This window comes from Peromyscus leucopus, chromosome X (assembly GCF_004664715.2).
Source record: "Peromyscus leucopus breed LL Stock chromosome X, UCI_PerLeu_2.1, whole genome shotgun sequence".
Lineage (NCBI taxonomy): Eukaryota > Metazoa > Chordata > Mammalia > Rodentia > Cricetidae > Peromyscus > Peromyscus leucopus.
Window position 1 is genome coordinate 74,912,200 of NC_051083.1, and position 18,706 is coordinate 74,930,905.

The window sequence follows — 18,706 nt, forward strand, 5'->3', positions numbered from 1 at the left end:
AGAAAAAAAAAAAAAAAAAAAAAAAAAAAAAAAAACCTCTGGACAAATTTATCAGTTACATTTTGAGGGTGAGAGTCATTCTGATAACACATAAGAAATTACAGTTTCTCTCAGGCTAGGGATGTCATGCTGACCCCTCAGTAAGTGAGTAACTATGGCGGCACTTGGCTGTCATCCAGATTCCCTGTAAAGTGAGGGCTGGCGCCCAACGTGGGGCCCGAACCCACGACCCTGAGATTAAGAGTCTCATGCTCTACCGACTGAGCTAGCTGGGCTTTTTTTTTTTTTTTTTTTTTTGTATGCTGAAAAATACTAGGTGACTGTCCAGGCTGCCAGTTGTCTTGGTCTACTCTTGCAAGATTCCCGAAAGTTTCTCAGGTACCATTATGTTCCTTCTCAGGTCTTTGATGTGGTTAAAGACTAGATAGTTGTAATTTCCTCAGTTATGATAAAAGATAAGTTAGATATAAAACCTTAAACTCACAAATATAAGATAGATAGGATATCTTCTTTAATATTGTAACTGTAATTCTTGCTCGAAAATTGTTTTGTTATATGTAATTTTACCATGTTAAAGTTAAAACCTACCTTTTAAAAAAAGAAGAAAAAGGGGAAGTGCTGTGGATATTGCTCTATATAAATAAAACACTGATGGCCAGTGACCAGGCAGGAAGTAGGTTGCCAGGCAGGAAGTAGGTGGGACAAGGAGAGAGGAGAATTCTGGGAAGCAGAAGGCTGAGGAGGGAGACACTGTAGCCACCGCCAGGACAAGCAGCATGTAAAGACTCTGGTAAGCCACCAACCACGTGGCAAGGTATAGATTTATAAAAATGGGTTAATTTAAGATAAAAGAACAGTTAGCAAGAAGCCTGTCACGGCCATACAGTTTATAAGTGATATAAGCGTCTGAGTGATTATTTTATATGTAGATTGTGGGACTGCGGGGCTTGGGGAACCTGGAGAGAAGCCCTCCAGCAACAGAGGGCACTAGGCATGTAGTGCCCAGTGCCCAGTATTTCCCTGATGGAGAGTAACATTGAAACTCAAGACTTAAACAAGAAACAGTTGACTGGACCTTCAGTGGTTAGGAGTTCATGCAGAGAGTCAATTGCTGTATTGTGCAGGTAGTTACTTGTCAACCAAAGTTGCTCTGTGCCTGACCTTGATCCACCAAACAAGACACTTTGGAATTTGTCCCTATGTAATTCATATGCAGGGACAACTATTCTGCTTTGAATTTGCCCTAAGGTCTTACATTAGCTAAATGTGTAAAAAGCAATCCTTGTAGTTGAGACTACTATTATTTTTCTTTGTCAGCCTGAGCAATGAAAAATATCCTAGTATTATTTCTATTCATCAGAGTTATGTAGCTTAAGAAGAAATCATCTTCCTGACCATCCACCCACAGATATATGTATGCCCAATAGATGGAATATACATATATATATATATGTGTGTGTGTGTGTGTGTGTGTGTGTGTGTGTGTGTGTGTGTGATAAACACAAAGGCAGTGGGGAAAATACCCATAGTTATTTTAAGGGAAGAAATGTAGTGGCACAGGAGAAAAATTACAGAAATAAGCAACCGGTTTTTAGTGTCTGTGGTCCCATAAGCCTTGCAACCACAGTGACATCCATTCACACAGTGTAAAGGAATATTCCACATTTCCTTCCCCCCAAACAGCTATCAAGTAAGAATTACAGTTATGACGTCCAACCCATTTCTATTTGGCAAAAACCAGAGAAAACGCTCTATTATCTATCTTATCTTGGTGAGTCTAAAGTTTTGCATCTAGCTTACCTTTTTATCATAAAAAAGAAAAACTATAATTATAACTATCTAGTCTTCAACTCCATCAAAGACCCCAGGAGGGTGAAATGTTACCTAATAACAGGGACATCATTATTTTATATAGTTTTATTTTATTTTATTTATTTTTAAACACTTTTATTTTATAATTAATTTAATTTTATGTATCAGCCACAGATTTCCCTGTCCTCCCTCCTCCCACCTCCCAGCTTTCCCCCATCTACCCTCCATTTCCACCTCCTCCAAGGCAAGGTCTCCCCTGGGGAGTCAGCCAGCCTGGTATATTGAGTTGAGGGAGGTCCAATCCCCTCCTCCCTACACCAAGGCTGAGCAAAGTGTCTCAGCATAGGCCCTAGGTTCCAAAAAGCTAGCTCATGCACCAAGGACAGGTCCCAGTTCCACTGCCTGGGGCCTCCTAAACAGTTCAAGATCATCAACTGTCTCACTTATCCAGAGGTCATGGTCCAGTTCCATGGGGGCTCCTCATCCTTTAGTTCATAGTTCATGTGTTTCCACTAGTCTGGCTATTTGTCCCTGTGCTTTTCCAATCATGGTCTTGATATTTCTTGCTCATATAATCCCTCTTCTCTCTCGTTGTTTGGACTCTTGGAGCTCCACCTGGGTTTTGCCTGTGGATCTCTGCATCTGCTTCCATCAGACACTGGATGAGAGTTCTATCATAACAGTCAGGGTATTCAGCCATCTGATCACTGGAGTAGGTCAGCTCAGGCTTTCTCTCGACCATTGCCAGTAGTCTATTGTGGAGGTATCTATGTGGATTTCTGGGGACCTCTCTATCACTCTGCTTCTTCCTATTCTCGTGGGGTATTCATTTATCATTCTGTCTCTTTCCTTGTTTTCCCACTTTGTTCCTGATCCAGCTGAGACCTCCCACTCCCCTAAGCTCTCTTTTCCCTGACCCCTGCCCTCCATTAAACTCCCCCACCCCCGATTTGCTCATGTAGATATCATCCGTTTGTTACTGGGCAATCCCTGTTTCTTTCTTAGGGTTCTCTTTACTAGGTAGCCTCCCTGGTGTTGTGAGTTGCAGTCTGCTTATCCTTTACTTTACATCTAGTATCCACTTATGAGTGAATACATACCATGTTTGTCTTTCTGAGTTTGGATTACCTCACTCAGGATGATATTTTCTAGTTCCATTCATTTGCCTGTAAACCTTATGATGTCATTGTTTTTCTCTGCTGAGTAGTACTCCATTGTGTATATGTACAACATTTTATTTATCATTCTTCAGTTGAAGAATCTAGGTTTTTTCCATGTTCTGGCTTTTACAAATAATGCTGCTATGAACATAGTTGAGCATGTGTCCTTATGGTATGATTGAGCATTCCTTGGGTATATTCTAAAGAGTGGTATAGCTGGGTCTTGAGTGAGGTTGATTGCCAATTTTCTAAGAAAGTGCCATATTGATTTCCAAAGAGGCTGTACAAGTTATCATTCCCACCAACAGTGTAAGAGTGTTCTTCTTGCTCCACATCCTCTCCAATATAAGATGTCTTCAGCGTTTTTGATCTTAGCCATTCTGACGGGTATAGAATGGTATCTCAGTCATTTTACTTGCATTTCCCTGATGATTAAGGATGTTGAGCAATTCCTTAAATGTCTTTCAGCCATTTGAGGTTCTTCTGTTGAGAATTCTCCGTTTAGCTCTATAGACCATTTTTTTTAATTGGACTGTTGGGTATTTTGATGTCTAATTTCTTGAGTTCTTCATATATTTTGGATATCAGCCTTCTGTCAGATGTGTGGTTGGTGAAGATCTTTTCCCATTCTATAGGCTGTCTTTTGTCTTATTGACTGTGTCCTTTGCCTACAAAAGCTTCTCAGTTTCAAGATGTCCCATTTATTAAATGTTTCTTTCAGTGTCTGTGCTATTGGTATTATATTTAAAAAAGTGATCTCCAGTGACAATGAATTCAAGACTACTTCCTACTTTCTCTTCTATCAGCTTCAGAGTAATTGGATTTATGTTGAGGTCTTTGATCCACTTGGATTTGCATGGTGACAGATCTGAATCTATTTGCAATCTTCTACATGTTGACATCCAGTTATGCCAACAACATTTGTTGAACATGCTTTCTTTTTTCCATTGTACACTTTTGGCTTCTTTGTCAAAAATCATATGTTCATAGGTGCGCAGATTAATGTCAGGGTCTTCAGTTCAGTTCCATTGGTCCAAAGGTTCGTTTTTATGCCAGTACCAAGCTGTTTTTATTACTGTAGTTCTATAGTAGAGCTTGAAGTCAGGGATTGTGATGCCTCCAGAGGTTTTTTTTTTTTTTATTGTACAGTAAGTATTCTTTTGGCTATCCTGGGTTTTTTGTTTTTCCATATGAAGTTGAGTACTGTTCTTTCCAGGTCTGTGAAGAATTGTGTTTGGATTTTGATGAAGATTGTATTGAATCTGTGGATTGCTTTTGGTAAGATTTCCATTTTTACTATGTTAATACTACCTATCCATGAGCATGGGAGATATTTCCATTTTCTCACATCTTCATTTTTTTTTTCTTTAGGGACGTAATGTTCTTTTCATACAGGTTCTTTGCTTGCTTAGTTAGAGTTATCCCAAGATATTGTATATCATTATTGGCTGCTGTGGATATCGCTCTATATAAATAAAACACTGATGGCCAGTGACCAGACAGGAAGTATAGGCGGGACAAGGAGAGAGGAGAATTGGGCAAACAGGAAGAAAGGGGGAGAGACACTGCAGCCACTGCCAGGACAAGCAACATGTAAAGACGCCGGTAAGGCACCAGCCACGTGGCAAGGTATTGATTTATAGAAATGGGTTAATTTAAGATATAAGAACAGTTAGCAAGAAGCCTGCCATGGCCATACAGTTTATAAGTAATATAAGCATCTGAGTGATTATTTTATATGTGGATTGTGGGACTGCAGGGCTTGGGGAACCTGGAGAGAAGCCCTCCAGCAACAATTGGCTATTGTAAAGAGTGATGTTTCTCTGATTTCTTTCTCAGCCCATTTGTCATTTGTATATAGGAGGGCTACTGATTTTTTTTTTTTTTAGTTAATCTTGCATCCTGCTACATTACTGAAGCTGTTTATAAGCTGTATGAGTTCCTTGGTCGATTTTTTAGGGTAACTTATGTACACTATCATGTAATCTGCAAATAGTGAAAGTTTGACTTCTTCCTTTCCAATTTGTATCCCCTTGATCTCCTCTTGTTGTCTTATTGCTCTGGCTAGAACTTCAAGTACTATATTGAATAAGTATGGGGAGAGCAGATAGCCTTGTCCTGTTCCTGATTTTAGTGGAATCTCTTTGTGTTTTTCTCCATTTACTTTGTTGTTGGCTGTTGTCTTGCTGTAAATTGCCTTTATTAGGTTTAGGTATGTTCCCTGTATTCCTCATGAAGGGGTGTTGGATTTTGTCAAAAGGCTTTTCAGCATCTAGTGAGATGATCATGTGTTTTTGTTTTCTTTTGGTTTATTTATGTGATGTATTACATTGACTGACTTTCATATGCATCTCTGGGATGAAGGCTACTTGATCATGGTGGATAACTGTTTTGATGTGTTCTTGGAATCTGTTGGCCAATATTTTATTGAGTAATTTTGCATCAATGTTCATTAGGGTAATTGTAGCTTCATAGAAGGAGTTTGGTAACATTCCTTCTGTTTCTATTGTGTGGAACAATTTAAAGAGTATTGGTATTATCTCTTCTTTGAAGATCTGTAGAATTCTGCATTGGAACCATCTGGTCTTGGGCTTTTTTTGGTTGGGATACTTTTAATGACTGTTTCTATTTTCTTAGGGGTTATTGGACTATTTAAATAGTTTATCTGGTCTTGATTTAACTTAGGTATGTGGTACCTATCCAGAAAATTATCCAATTTCTTTTAGATTTTCCAGTTTTGTGGAGTACAGGCTTTTGTAGTATGACCTGATGATTCTCTGGATTTCCTCACTGTTAGTTGTTGTCTCCCTTTTCATTTCTGATTTTGCTAATTTGGATGCTCTCTCTCTCTCTCTGCCTTTTGTTTAGTTTGGATAAGGGCTTGTCTATCTTGTTGATTTTCTTAAAGAACCAACTCTTTGTTTCATTGATTCTTTGTATTGTTCCCTTTGTTTCTATTTTATTGATTTCAGTTCTCAGTCTGATTATTTCCTGGCATCTATTCCTCCTGGGTGACTCTGCTTCTTCTTGTTCTAGAGATTTCAGGTGTGCTGTTAGTCACTAATGTGAGATTACTCCAACTTCTTTATGTGGGCATTAAGTGCTATGAATTTTCCTCTTAGCACTGCTTTCATAGCATCCCATAAGTTTGGGTATGTGGTATATTTATTTTCATTGATTTCCCGGAAGTCTTTAATTTCTTTCTGTATTTCTTCCTTGACTAATTAGTGATTCAATTGAGCGTTATTTAGTTTACATGAGATTGTAGGCTTTGTGTAATTTTTATTTTTGTTGAAATTTAACTTTAAACCATGGTGGTCTGATAGAACACAGGAGGTTATTCCAGGTTTTTTTTTTTTTTAATCTGTTAAGATTTGCTTTGTGGCCAGGTATGTGGTTGATTTTAGAGACGGTTCCATGGGGTGCTGAGAAGAAGGTATATTCTTTTTTGTTCAAATTAAACGTTCTGTAGATATCAATTAAGTCCATTTGAGTCATAACTTTGGTTAAGTCCCTTATTTTTCTGTTAAGTTTCAATTTGGCAGATCTGTCCAGTGGTGAGAGTAGGGCATTGAAGTCTCCCACTATTAATGTGTGGAGTTTTATGTGTGATTTAAGGTTTAATAATGTCTCTTTTATGAGGGTGCCCTTGTGTTTAGGGCATAAATGTTCAGAATTAAAACTTCATCTTGATGGATCTTTCCTGTGATGAGTATGTAATGTCCTTCTTGATCTCTTTTGATTGATTTTAGTTTGAAGTCTATTTTGCTGGATATTAGGATAACTATACCAGCTTGCTTCTTAAAACTCTTTGATTGGAAAGATTTTTCTCAGCCTTTTATTCTGACGTGTATCTATCTTTGAAATTGAGGTGTGTTTCTTGTATGCAGCAGAAAGATGAGTCCTTCTTTCATATCCATTCTGTTAGCCTGTGTCTTTTTATAGGTGAATTAAGTCCATTGATATTAAGGAATATTAATGACCAGTGATTGTTAGTTCCTGTTATCTTTTGGTGGTAGTGTGTGTGTGTACTTCTCTTCTTTGGAGTTTACTGCTGTGGGGTTATCTATTGCCTGTGTTTTCATGGGTGTATCTGATTTCCTTAGGTTGGAATTTTCCTTCTAGTGCTTTTTGTAGGGCTGGATTTGTGGATAGATGTTGTTTAAATCTGGTTTTGATGTGGAATGTCTTGTTTACTCTGTCTATGGTGATTGAAAGTTTTGCTGGGAATATTAGTCTAGGCTGGCATCCATGGTCTCTTAGTTTCTGAATTACATCTATCCAGGCCCTTCTGGCTTTCAAAGTCTCCATTGAGAAGCACGGTGTTATTATGGTGGGTTTGCCTTTGTAAGTCACTTGACCTTTTTCCTTTGCTTCTCTTAATATTCGTTCTGAATTCTTTAGGTTCAGTTGTTTAATTATTATGTGGAGAGGGGACATTTTTGGGTGGTCTAGTCTGTTTGGTGTTCTATAGGCTTCTTGTATTTTCATAGGTATCTCATTCTTTAATTTGGGGAAGCTTTTTTCTATGATCTTATTGAATATATTTTCTGTGCCTTTGAGTTGGTATTCTTCTCCTTTTTCTATCCCTGTTATTCATTGTTTTGGTCTTTTCATGGTATCCCAGATTTCCTGGACATTTTGTGTTATGATTTTTTTGGCTTTGGTATTTTCTTTGACTGATGAATCTTTTTCCTCTATTGTATCCTCTATAACAGAGATTCTCTCTCCCATCTCTTGTTTTCTGTTGGTTGTGCATTCATCTGTGTTTCCTGTTCATTTACTCAGATTTTCTATTTCCAACATTCCCTCTGTTTGTGTCTTCTTCATTGTTTCCATTTCCCTTTTCAAGTCTTGAACTATTTCCCTCACCTGTTTAATTGCTTTTTCATGGTTTTCTTTAAGGGATTTATTGATTTCTTCCCATTTTTATTTGTCTTTTTTTCTATTTATAGATTTCTTCCATTTTTTGTCTCTTTCTCAATTTCTTTACTGATTTCTTCTACATTTTTGTTTGTCTTTTTCCAATTTCATTTTTCAATTTTTTTCTTGAAAGGCCTCTAGCATCTTCATGATGCTATTCTTAAGGTCTCTTTCTTCTGCTTTTTCTACCTTGTTATGTTCAGGTCTTTCTGTTGGAGGAGGGCTAGTTTCTGGTGATGCTCTATTGCTCTTTATGTTGTTGTATGTGTTTTTGCCTTGATGTCTGCCCATATCCTCCTCTAATAGATATAAGAGGTTCATATGTCTGAGTGAGTTGCTGTTGGTCCACTTTGTGCTTGCTGTGTCTGTGTCTCAGGGGGCCCATCTGGGTCCTATCTTAGCTCTTGGTCTAATTAGAGCTTGTGTATCTCAACGAGCTGCTCTTGGGTCAATCTAAGCTGGTTGATTCTGTGACTCACTGATCCACTCTTGGTCTTATCAGGGCTCTTAGTCTAGTCAGAGCTGATAGATTCTGTGTTTCAGGAAGCCTCTCTTGGGCCAATGAGAGGTGGCAGATTCTACTTCTTAGAAAGCCACTCTTGGTCTAATGAGGGCTGGCAGATTCCCTGTCTCATGAGGTTACTCTTGGTCCAATGACAGCTCTTTGTCCAATGAGAGCTCTCTCTCTAGGCCTGATAAGATCTGGGGTTTGGTTTCCTAACCCCAGGAAATGGCTGTGGTCTCGAGCAGATGGGTATGGGGGCAAGGCATGTAGATTACAGGGTCTGCTCGGGAGTCTTGGAGAAGGGGGGGGACCTTCCCACAGGCACCTGTTTATTTTCTAAGGAGAGGCAGAAAAGCTTTGTATTTGGATGAGAGTGGATTTAGGGAGGAGTTGTTGGAAGGGAAACTGTAATCAAAATACATTGGTATAAAAATCTATTTTCAATAAAGTAAAATTATAATAAAAAGGGTAAAATTGTCATTATCTATTGAAGTAAACATAAAATCTTAGCAAGTAAAAACCCAGGAGAGTGCATATTTTTTATTATTAAGATACAGGGGAAATATTTCTCTAAAATTTAAAAAAATTGTTAAGAAAAAATGATTTTGCTGTATTACAAAGCCTAATATAATTGCAATAGTTGATTCTTTAAATCTTTTTATTACATTTATTTGTTTGTAACTATGTATGTTTTTGAATGTGCACACGTAGACGTAGGAGTTGGGTTTTTTTTTTTGTTTTTTTTTCAAGACATGGTTTCTCTGTGTAGCTTTGCACCTTTTCTAGATATCTCTCTGTAGACCAGGCTGACCTTGAACTCACAAAGATCCACCTGGCTCTGCCTCCAAGTGCTGGGATTAAAGGTGTGTGCCACCACCGCCTGGCTTGTAGGAGTTGGTTTTATTTTTCCAATATATGTCAACTGGGAATTAATATGATCAGCAACAACATTGCATACTAAGCCATCTTGCTAGTGAAAGTATTTTGTTTGTTTGTTTTAATTGAGTACCATAACCTTGGTTATTTATAAAGAACTGAAGTTCATTTTCTCACAATTCTGTAGGCATGAAAGATCCAGTGTCATCTTGTAGAGCCCTCACTTAATGTATCATGACTTGGCAGAAAGCATCAAATATGAAAAAGAGAAAGATTTATATATATATATATATATATATATATATATATATATATATATATATATATATATATATGGAGAGAGAGCGAGAGATCAGCAGAAAGCAAATTCATCCCCAAGACAGCCCATCCATGATGTTGGCATAATGTCATCTAAATTTTAACATGAATTTTAAAGAGAAAACTGTCAAAACATTGTGATAACTCTAGCAGTTTCATTTTCTTCAATGTTTAAAGATTGTTTTGTTGTTGTTTTTTAGACAGGGTTTTTCCATGTAGTTTTGGTGCTTGTCATGGATCTCACTCTAAACCAGGCTGGCCTCAAACTCAGAGATCTGCCTGGCTCTGCCTCCAGAGTGCTGGGATTAAAGGCTTGTGCCACCACCACCTGGCCTACAGATTTTCCCTTTTTAGATAAACTCAAAATTGTACTAAATTACATCTAGCTAAAAGAAAACAAAATGAACATGTACTTATATCAAGAAAAGTAGGGGCTGGGGAGATGTCTCAGTGAACGTATACATTGCTTGTAAGTATACATCAAGGGGATATGATACCCTCTTCTGACCTCTTTGTGCACATTGTATCACATACAGACACATACAAATGAATAAAAATTAAAAGCAAACTTTAATAAAGTAGTACTTGTATTCCATAATTGCTCTCCATACTTTATTCAAAGCACCATTGTTCACTTGCTTGATTCTAAAACCATAATTTCATTTTTATTATTTTACCTTCATATGCATTACACAATATGTGTTGTATGAATTCAACTTATTTTACTCTATTTGTAAAATCTGTTAATGCTACAGAGTAAATAATTTACCTATTACAAAATTTTATGGTATTCTATGGGGGCTATTACATACAGAACACTATAGCCATTATAATGCATGCCCATGTGCATGCTGTATTGTTAAAATTAAGACTCGGTGTGAGATTTGGTGATCATAAAGAGCAATAGAAATTGCTACCCAAACTATCATTGAAATGCCATACTGCTCTTATGTAAGTTATAGAATTTGGTATATTTTGACAGGAAGAATGCTATGATAGTGAAAGGTGGTACTGCTTGCATATGTACTTGAAAATGAGCATCAATAAACTTTGTTGCACAGTAATAGAAAACAGCGATAATGTTCTTGACAATCCTAGGATGTTTATAACTAAATTTTCTTGATATTTCTGTTTGAGTTTGTTATTTTCTTGGGATAAAACATTGACCCAAAGCAATTTGGGGCCAGGAAAGGATTCATTTGGCTTATAGGCTACAGTTCATCATCAGGGGGAACTGAAGCAGGAACTTGGATACAGATACCACAGGAGAATGCTGCTTACTGGTTTCCTTCCAAGCTCTTGTTGCTACTTTTTTTTTTACTACAGCCCAAACATGCCTGCCAATGGGTGGTACCATACCCACAGTGAGATGGGCCATTGTTTATCAATTAGCTGTCAAGAAAATGCCCCCCACATATGCTCACCTGCCAGTCTAATGTACCCAATTCTTTAATTGAAATTCTCTCTTCCCATGTGTATATGTTTGTGCCAAGTTGACAAAAACTATGACAACTTCTATATTAGCTTTTACAAAGGGGCTCAATTAATTTATGAACTTACTAGAAATTTGTGAAAGCTCCCCAGATTTCTGTCTTTGCCAACAGAGAGTAATGAAATATCTTTTGTTTTAACTTTCTTTGTGAATTTGTCTTCTTGGCTTCAATTTGTGTTTTTCTGATAAAGAGGTCAAGTTCTAGCTGGGTATGTTGGCCCATGCCACTCAGGAGGTCGAGGAAGTAGAATCATAAATCCAGCATTAGCCTTGATTACATAATGATTTCATTCCTGTTTGAACTAACGAATGAGAACTTGAGAGGGAGGAAAAGAGGAAGGAGAAGGGAAGGGAGGACATAGAGAGAGAAGGTGAGAGAGAGAGTTTAAGCTCCTTTTCATGGGTGTGTTTGTTAATTTATCTTGAATTTTTTTTGTTTGTCTCTTTACTTTTCTCTGATTTGTAGTAGCTCTTTATTTATTGTTCATTCAGTTTGCTTCTTTGTCATATGCATTCTATCTTTTCCATATAGTGTTCTGTGGTCTTAGTAATGCATTGATATCCTTTGAAAAAAGTCTTATTCATTATTATAATGAACTTTCAAATAAGAAATACTTTCTTTTAGATTTTGAAGGCCCGTGTCTTATGTGCTTGGTCACAAGATGTGGCATTACTGGTAAGATGGAATCTATAGACAGCAGGATCTAAAAGACAGAAGTTAGATCATTGGGCAAATGCCTTTGAAGGAGATATTGGAACCCTGGTGACACTGCTTCTGCTGTCTTGTACTCCCTATTCTCCTCTCTCGCTCCCTCTCCCTTTCTTTATCCACCTCCAAACACAATCTGATCATCTACCATACGTGCTTATCAATAATATACTACCTGTATCACAGGCCAAAGCCAACAGTAAGACATGATTATGGACTGAAATCAGTGAATCCAGTAGTCAATATAAAAATGTTCCTGCTTTTAAGTGGTTTGCGTCAGGTTTCTATTGCAAAGATGGAAATTCAATGGTGATGTGTAATTGTTATTGTCAACTGAAGTGGATTTGGAATTACCTAGGAGACACCCTTTGGATATAATGTAAGATTGTTTCCAGAGGTGCTTGCCTGAGTAGGGAAGACCTTCCCTAAATATGGATGGTTTCATCCTATGGGTTTGTGTACCTGAATGAGTATAAAAGAAAGATTAGAATACCAGAACTATTTTCTCTCTGATTCCAGCATTTCCTGGATTTGAAAAGTCTCAATTTTAAGGTTACACTGCTATGAATTCTACTAGGTCTAAGCCACCATTGTAGGTATTCTTCTTTAAACAATTATCTATAATAAATCCTTCTTCTCTGTCAGGAATTTGTTCATAGCAACAACAACAAAACTAGCTAATACATCAACTAACAAAACCAAAAAAATTATAGACAGTAAATGTAGTATATATTTAAAATAAACTTTTATATCATTATCATATAAATATTTTGTTTTATTTTGGAACTTTCTCTTGGAATATTTCTTTTACATTTTCATTACATTTATGGATTTTATGTGATATGTAATGGTGGTTTTATTCTCTCTCTGAGAGAACATTGTACAGTTAGGAAAATGCTGTACCATTGAGTTATACTCTGGCCCTGATTCTCTTTTAATACTCAGTGCAGTTATTAGGGCTAAGAACCTGCAGCTAGACAGGTTATAAACCTTAGGAGAGAATCTACTATTACTCTACTGAAGAGGCATAGTATTCAACCAACTCCCAATGACTTATGGTACTTATTATACCATACATCAGTGTATCTTTCAACTATCATCAGAGAAGCTTCTTTTTCTTTATAGTAGATGGATATTAATAGAAGAAACCTCAAGTGATCATGGTGTAGAATAAGAGAGTATGGAATGCTCGTCTCTAAATGGGACATCTACATCACATCCCCTCCACCCAAGGATCAGGTAACTCTTTTAGGAGTAAATTCAATGCAGAAAAAAAATGCATTACCTAATTTCAGTGTACAAATAAAACCATGATTTTGTAATGTCAGAAGTTACTACTGTAAATTCTCAAAAAGACAAATGCCTAAACATGAGTTGAACAAGAGTAGACATATTAATGTGGCCCATGGAAAACCCATGATGATTAGCCCTACAGAAAGAACTAGAGACAGATAGGAATATTGAGAGTTGGAGGTTTTCCCAGGGAAGGGCACTGATTATCCAGTAGCAAATATTCAGCCCTAAAACATATATACAAGTAGTAATATAGAGACTGAACACTTATTTAGGAACATATATGTATACAAACACACACATACATATACATATATGTATGCATGTCATAAAAATTATAGGAAAAAAGGAGGTCATGAATTTGAAAGAGAGTGGAAACAGGTATATAAAATGATTGGGAGGGAGTAAAGGAAATGGAGAAATTATATAATTATATTATCTCAAAAATAAAATAAAAATGTAAAAAAAATCCACACATTTCATTTTATTCCTCTCATTCAGTAGTCAGTGTGTCTCTCTTCTGTTAATTTCATTCTTATTCTGTAAATTAATGGTGATTTCTCCCTATGCATTTGTAACGTTTTCATCAGTTGCCCATTACCAATTTAAGAAAAGGAAGACTTAAAAATCTATTCCAAGCTGGGTGGTGGTTGCACATACCTTTAATCCCAGCACTTGGGAGGCAGAGGCAGGCAGATCTCTGTGAGTTTAAGGCCAGCCTGGACTACAGAGTGAGTTCCAGAAAAGGCTCCAAAGCTGCACAGAGAAACCCTGTCTCAAAAAAAAAAAAATAAAAACAACAATAAAACAAAAAAAAATCAATTCCACTTGGAAGAAAAGTTCTTTATAATCACTTATTTTTATATAATAAAATTTTGTTTATATAATAAAAAAACTTAAAATGAAACTATACTTATAATATAAGAAGCACTAGGAAATTTGATATTTAAAGGTTATTGTAAGAATAATAAATTATAACTTCATGTTATTCTTTCCAATATTTTAATGTGCATAATCTTCAATTTTTTATTCTTTCCTAAGGTGTGATGCTGGCATCAAAAATACTTTGCCCCATTTATGCCTTTTTCCTATTGATGTACACAAGTTATACAATACGGTGAATGTCACCATAACATTTTTTCCTACATGTATGTGTATGATGACCTTGATCATGTTCATCTGTAGTCACCCTCTCTTCAAACGTCTTTCTGTTTTTCTCCTTCTTCTAAAATATTTTCCTGTCTGCATCCTGCCTTTTTATTCACTGAATTTGTTATTTGTGTGTGTGTGTGTGTGTGTGTGTGTTTGTATACTATTCTCATCTCTCATTCTTTCTTATCTTCCTCCAAATACTCTCTATCCACTCCTCTTCTCTGTAGGTGCCTTTCTCATATTCATGACATTGGAGGGGGAAGGTATGACCAACTAAGTTTAACAGGGCTATCTCTGTGACCATGAGAAAACACTTCCAATATTTACCTTCTAAGTTTTTCATTCTTAAATTTCCTTTAACTCAATGTTATCTGGTGACATACATTTTTGGCCAGTGACAAATAAAACACACACTCACACTGACATATAAATATGCAATATATATTATATAATAGGTAATTATATATAAATTTGAAAACTCTAATATATAAAATAATTTCTGCAAATGGCAAATAAAGCTGATATATATATATATATATATATATATATATATATATATATATAGTCTTTATCAATTCATCTATTAGTGGATACCTAGCTAAATTCTATCATTTGCCTGTTCTGAGCAGTGCTTCAACAAAAATGAATGTGCACGTATCTCTGCTTCAAGCTCCCCAGTCTGTTGTGAGCAACTTTCCTTGACTCCAAACATAGAAATGATAGTTACATTGTTTGTCAATGTAAGATACATTGTGTTGAAATTTTTCATTGTTCTTCAAAAGTATATGCAATTATTATATGCTAAATAAAAAGAACAAACCGTTATTTATAACAAAATGGATAATGAATAGACAAATGTAAATAATCCTCACTAACCAACTTCAGAGAGGTAGAATGGCCTGAACTTTCAGCCATTAAAATTATATGTATATTATTAATTGAATTCATTATTTTGAGTCATAGGCGTGCTTCTAGGTTATTTTTCATGTATTATATAATATACCTGTTTTGAAATAATCTCTCACAGGTGAAACCGATTTGAATAATTCTCAGTGAATGTTCCGTTACTTGACTAAGGCTAGCACTTTCTAGACTATGACCATCTTGCAGACGAACGATCTTTGGAATCAGCAAAAATCTCTTCTAAGCAGAAAACATAGATTTTTAGTTAATGTCTGCCAGGTAGATAAGATACTATGAAATAACAAAATATAGAAATGCATATGTACTATTGTTACTCTAAAACACTAAATTTTAATAACAAAACCAAATATTATCTGACAATTTTGAAAATCCACAGTGTGAGAAACATTTATAGAAGTAAAAGAAGATATCTTTTATATCACACAATTCAACCTGTAATTTTTGTTTTGTTGCAAAACCAAGCTGTTGCTTTTGTCACATTTCCATCTGTGACTATGACACTTCCCCTTATACCTTATTGAAAAAAAAAAACTTCAGATTACACTGGTTCCACTTAATTAACCCTGAAAGTATCCTTTTTGCAAGATGCTTAAGCATATCAATAAATCTCTCTTTGCCCCACAAAGATAAACTATCTACAGGTTAACGTGTGTGTGTGTGTGTGTGTGTGTGTGTGTGTGTGTGTGTGTGTATGTGTGTGTGTATTTGGTGGGAGAAGAGAAAAGCATTATTATACTGAAAATCTTTATGTAACTTGATGTTGAGAATGTTCAAATAGGTGTGGTACACAATAGAAGAACAATCTTATTCAATTTTATGTATTGTAGTCCAACATTATAGGGTAATGGTCAAATGCATTATAAATAAGGCAGTTACACTATATAATTGAACTACACAAAGAAAATTTAATGATGAACATGACAGTTAATCTCCAAATGTTCAAAAGCATCATAATGAATTGAGGCTCTAGTCAATAATAAGATAGAGTATATTTGAAGAATAAAATATGACATTGATAAAAATTATCTTTTTGCCTATTCTATGCTGACTGTTCTATTTAAGTAACTACTTTTTGATGACAGGAGTAGTAATGATTTAGAATGTTTATAGAAATAGATTTTCACAAATATTGAATTTGTTTTATTTATTTATTTATTTTACAATACTATTCAGTTCTACATAATAGCCACAGATTCCCTTGTTCTCTCCCTTCCTGCCCCTCTCCCCTTCCCCCCAGCCCACCCCCCATTCCCACCTCCTACAGATCAAGGTCTCTGCTGAGGACTGGGATCAACCTGATAGACTCAGTCCAGGCAGGTCCAGTCCCCTTCTCCCAGGTTGAGCCAAGCATCCCTGCATAAGTCCCAGGTTTCAAACAGATAACTCATGCAAAGAGCCCAGGACCTGGTACCACTGCCTAGATGCCTCCCAAACAGATCAAGCCAATCGACTGTCTCACCTATTCAGAGGGGCTGATCCAGTTGGGGGCCCCTCAGCCCTCGGTTCATAGTTCATGTGTTTCCATTCATTTGGTTATTTGTCCCTGTGCTTTATCCAACCTTGGTTTCAACAATTCTCGCTCATATAAACCCTCCTATTTCTCACTAATTAGACTCCCAGCGCTCCACCCAGGGCCTAGCCGTGGATGTCTGAATCCAGATCCCTCAATCTTTGGATGGGGTTTATGGCACAACTATTAGGGTGTTTGGCCATCCCATCACCAGAGTAGGTCAGTCCCGGCTGTCTCTCGGCCATTGCCAGCAGTCTTTTGTGGGGGTATCTTTGTGGATTTCTGTGGGCCTCTTTAGCACTTTGTTTCTTCCTTTTCTCATGTGGTCTTCATTTACCATGGTCACCTATTCCTTGTTTTCCCTCTCTTTTCTTGATCCAGCTAGGATCTCCCACTCTCTTTCCCTCCGACCCTCACCCTTCATTGCTCCCACTCATGTCCAGGCTGTTCATGTAGATCTCATCCATTTCTCCGTGTCTTTCTTGGGGTCCCGTTTTCCAGGTAGCCTCACTGGTAATGTGAGTAGCAGTCTAATCATCCTTGTTCCACATCTAGCATCTTCCTATGAGTGAGTACATACCATATGTGTCTTTCTGAGTCTGGGCTACCTCACTCAGGATGATTTTTTCTAGATCCATCCATTTGTCTGCAAACCTCATGATGTCATTGTTTTTCTCTGCTGAATAGTATTCCATTGTGTATATGTGCCACAATGTATTTATCCATTCTTCAGTTGAAGGGCATCTAGGTTGTTTCCAGGTTTTGGCTATTACAAACAATGCTGATAAGAACATAGCTGAGCAAGTGCTCTTGTGGTATGATTGAGCATTTCTTGGGTATATGCCCAGGAGTGGTATAGCTGGATCTTGGGGGAGATTGATTCTCAATTTTCTAAGAAAACACCATATTGATTTCCAAAGTGGTTGTACAAGCTTGCATTCCCACCAGCAGTGGAGGAGAGTTCCCCTAGTTCCACATCCTTTCCAGCATAAAGTGTCTTCAGTGTTTTGATCTTAGCCATTCTGACAGGTGTAAGGTGGTATCTCAGAGTTGTTTTAATTTGCATTTCCCGGATGATTAGGGATGTTGAGCAATTTCTTAAATGTCTTTCAGCCATTGGAGTTTCCTCTGTTGAGAATTCTCTGTTTAGTTCTAAAGCCCATTTCTCAATTGGACTGTTGGTCATTTTGATGTCTAATTTCTTGAGTTCCTTATATATTCTGGATATCAGTCCTCTGTCACATGTGGGGTTGGTGAAGATCTTTTCCCATTCTGTAGGCTGTCGCTTTGCCTTGTTGACTGTATCCTTTGCTCTACAAAAGCTTCTCAGTTTCAAGAGGTCCCATTGATTGATTGTTTGTCTCAGTGTCTGTGCTACTGGTGTTATATTTAGGAAGTGATCTCCTATGCCAATGCGTTTAAGACTACTTCCTACTTTCTCTTCTAACAGGTTCAGAGTAGCTTGATTTATGTTGAAGTGCGTGATCCACTTGGACTTAAGTTTTGTGCACGGTGACAGATATGGATCTGTTTGTAGCCTTCTACACGTTGATATCCAGTTATGCCAGTACCATTTGTTGAAGATGCTTTCTTTTTTCCATTGCACACTTTTGGCTTCTTTGTCAAAAATTATATGTTCACAGGTGTGTGGGTTAATGTCAGGGTCTTCAATTCGATTCCATTGGTCCACATGTCGGTTTTTATACCAATACCAAGCTGTTTTTATTACTGTAGCTCTATAGTAGAGCTCGAAGTCAGGGATTGTGATGCCTCCAGAGGTTGATTTATTATACAGGATTCTTTTGGCTATCCTGGGTTTTTTGTTTTTCCATATGAAGTTGAGTATTATTCTTTCCAGGTCTGTGAAGAATTATGTTGGTATTTTGATGGGGATTGCATTGAATCTGTAGATTGCTTTTGGTAAGATTGCCATTTTTACTATGTTAACCCTGCCTATCCATGAGCATGGGAGATCTTTCCATTTTCTGACATCTTCTTCAATTTCTTTTTTCAGGGACTTAAAGTTCTTGTC

The 18,706-nt window shown here is 36.8% G+C and overlaps 1 non-coding gene across 1 annotated transcript; it reads right to left on the bottom strand.

Annotated features, from left to right (window-relative positions):
• Positions 1–202: 202 nt before the first annotated feature.
• Trnak-cuu lies at positions 203–275 on the bottom strand. Its single transcript has one exon. It is a non-coding gene; the product is annotated as a tRNA-Lys (tRNA).
• Between the last annotated feature and the right edge of the window lie 18,431 nt (positions 276–18,706).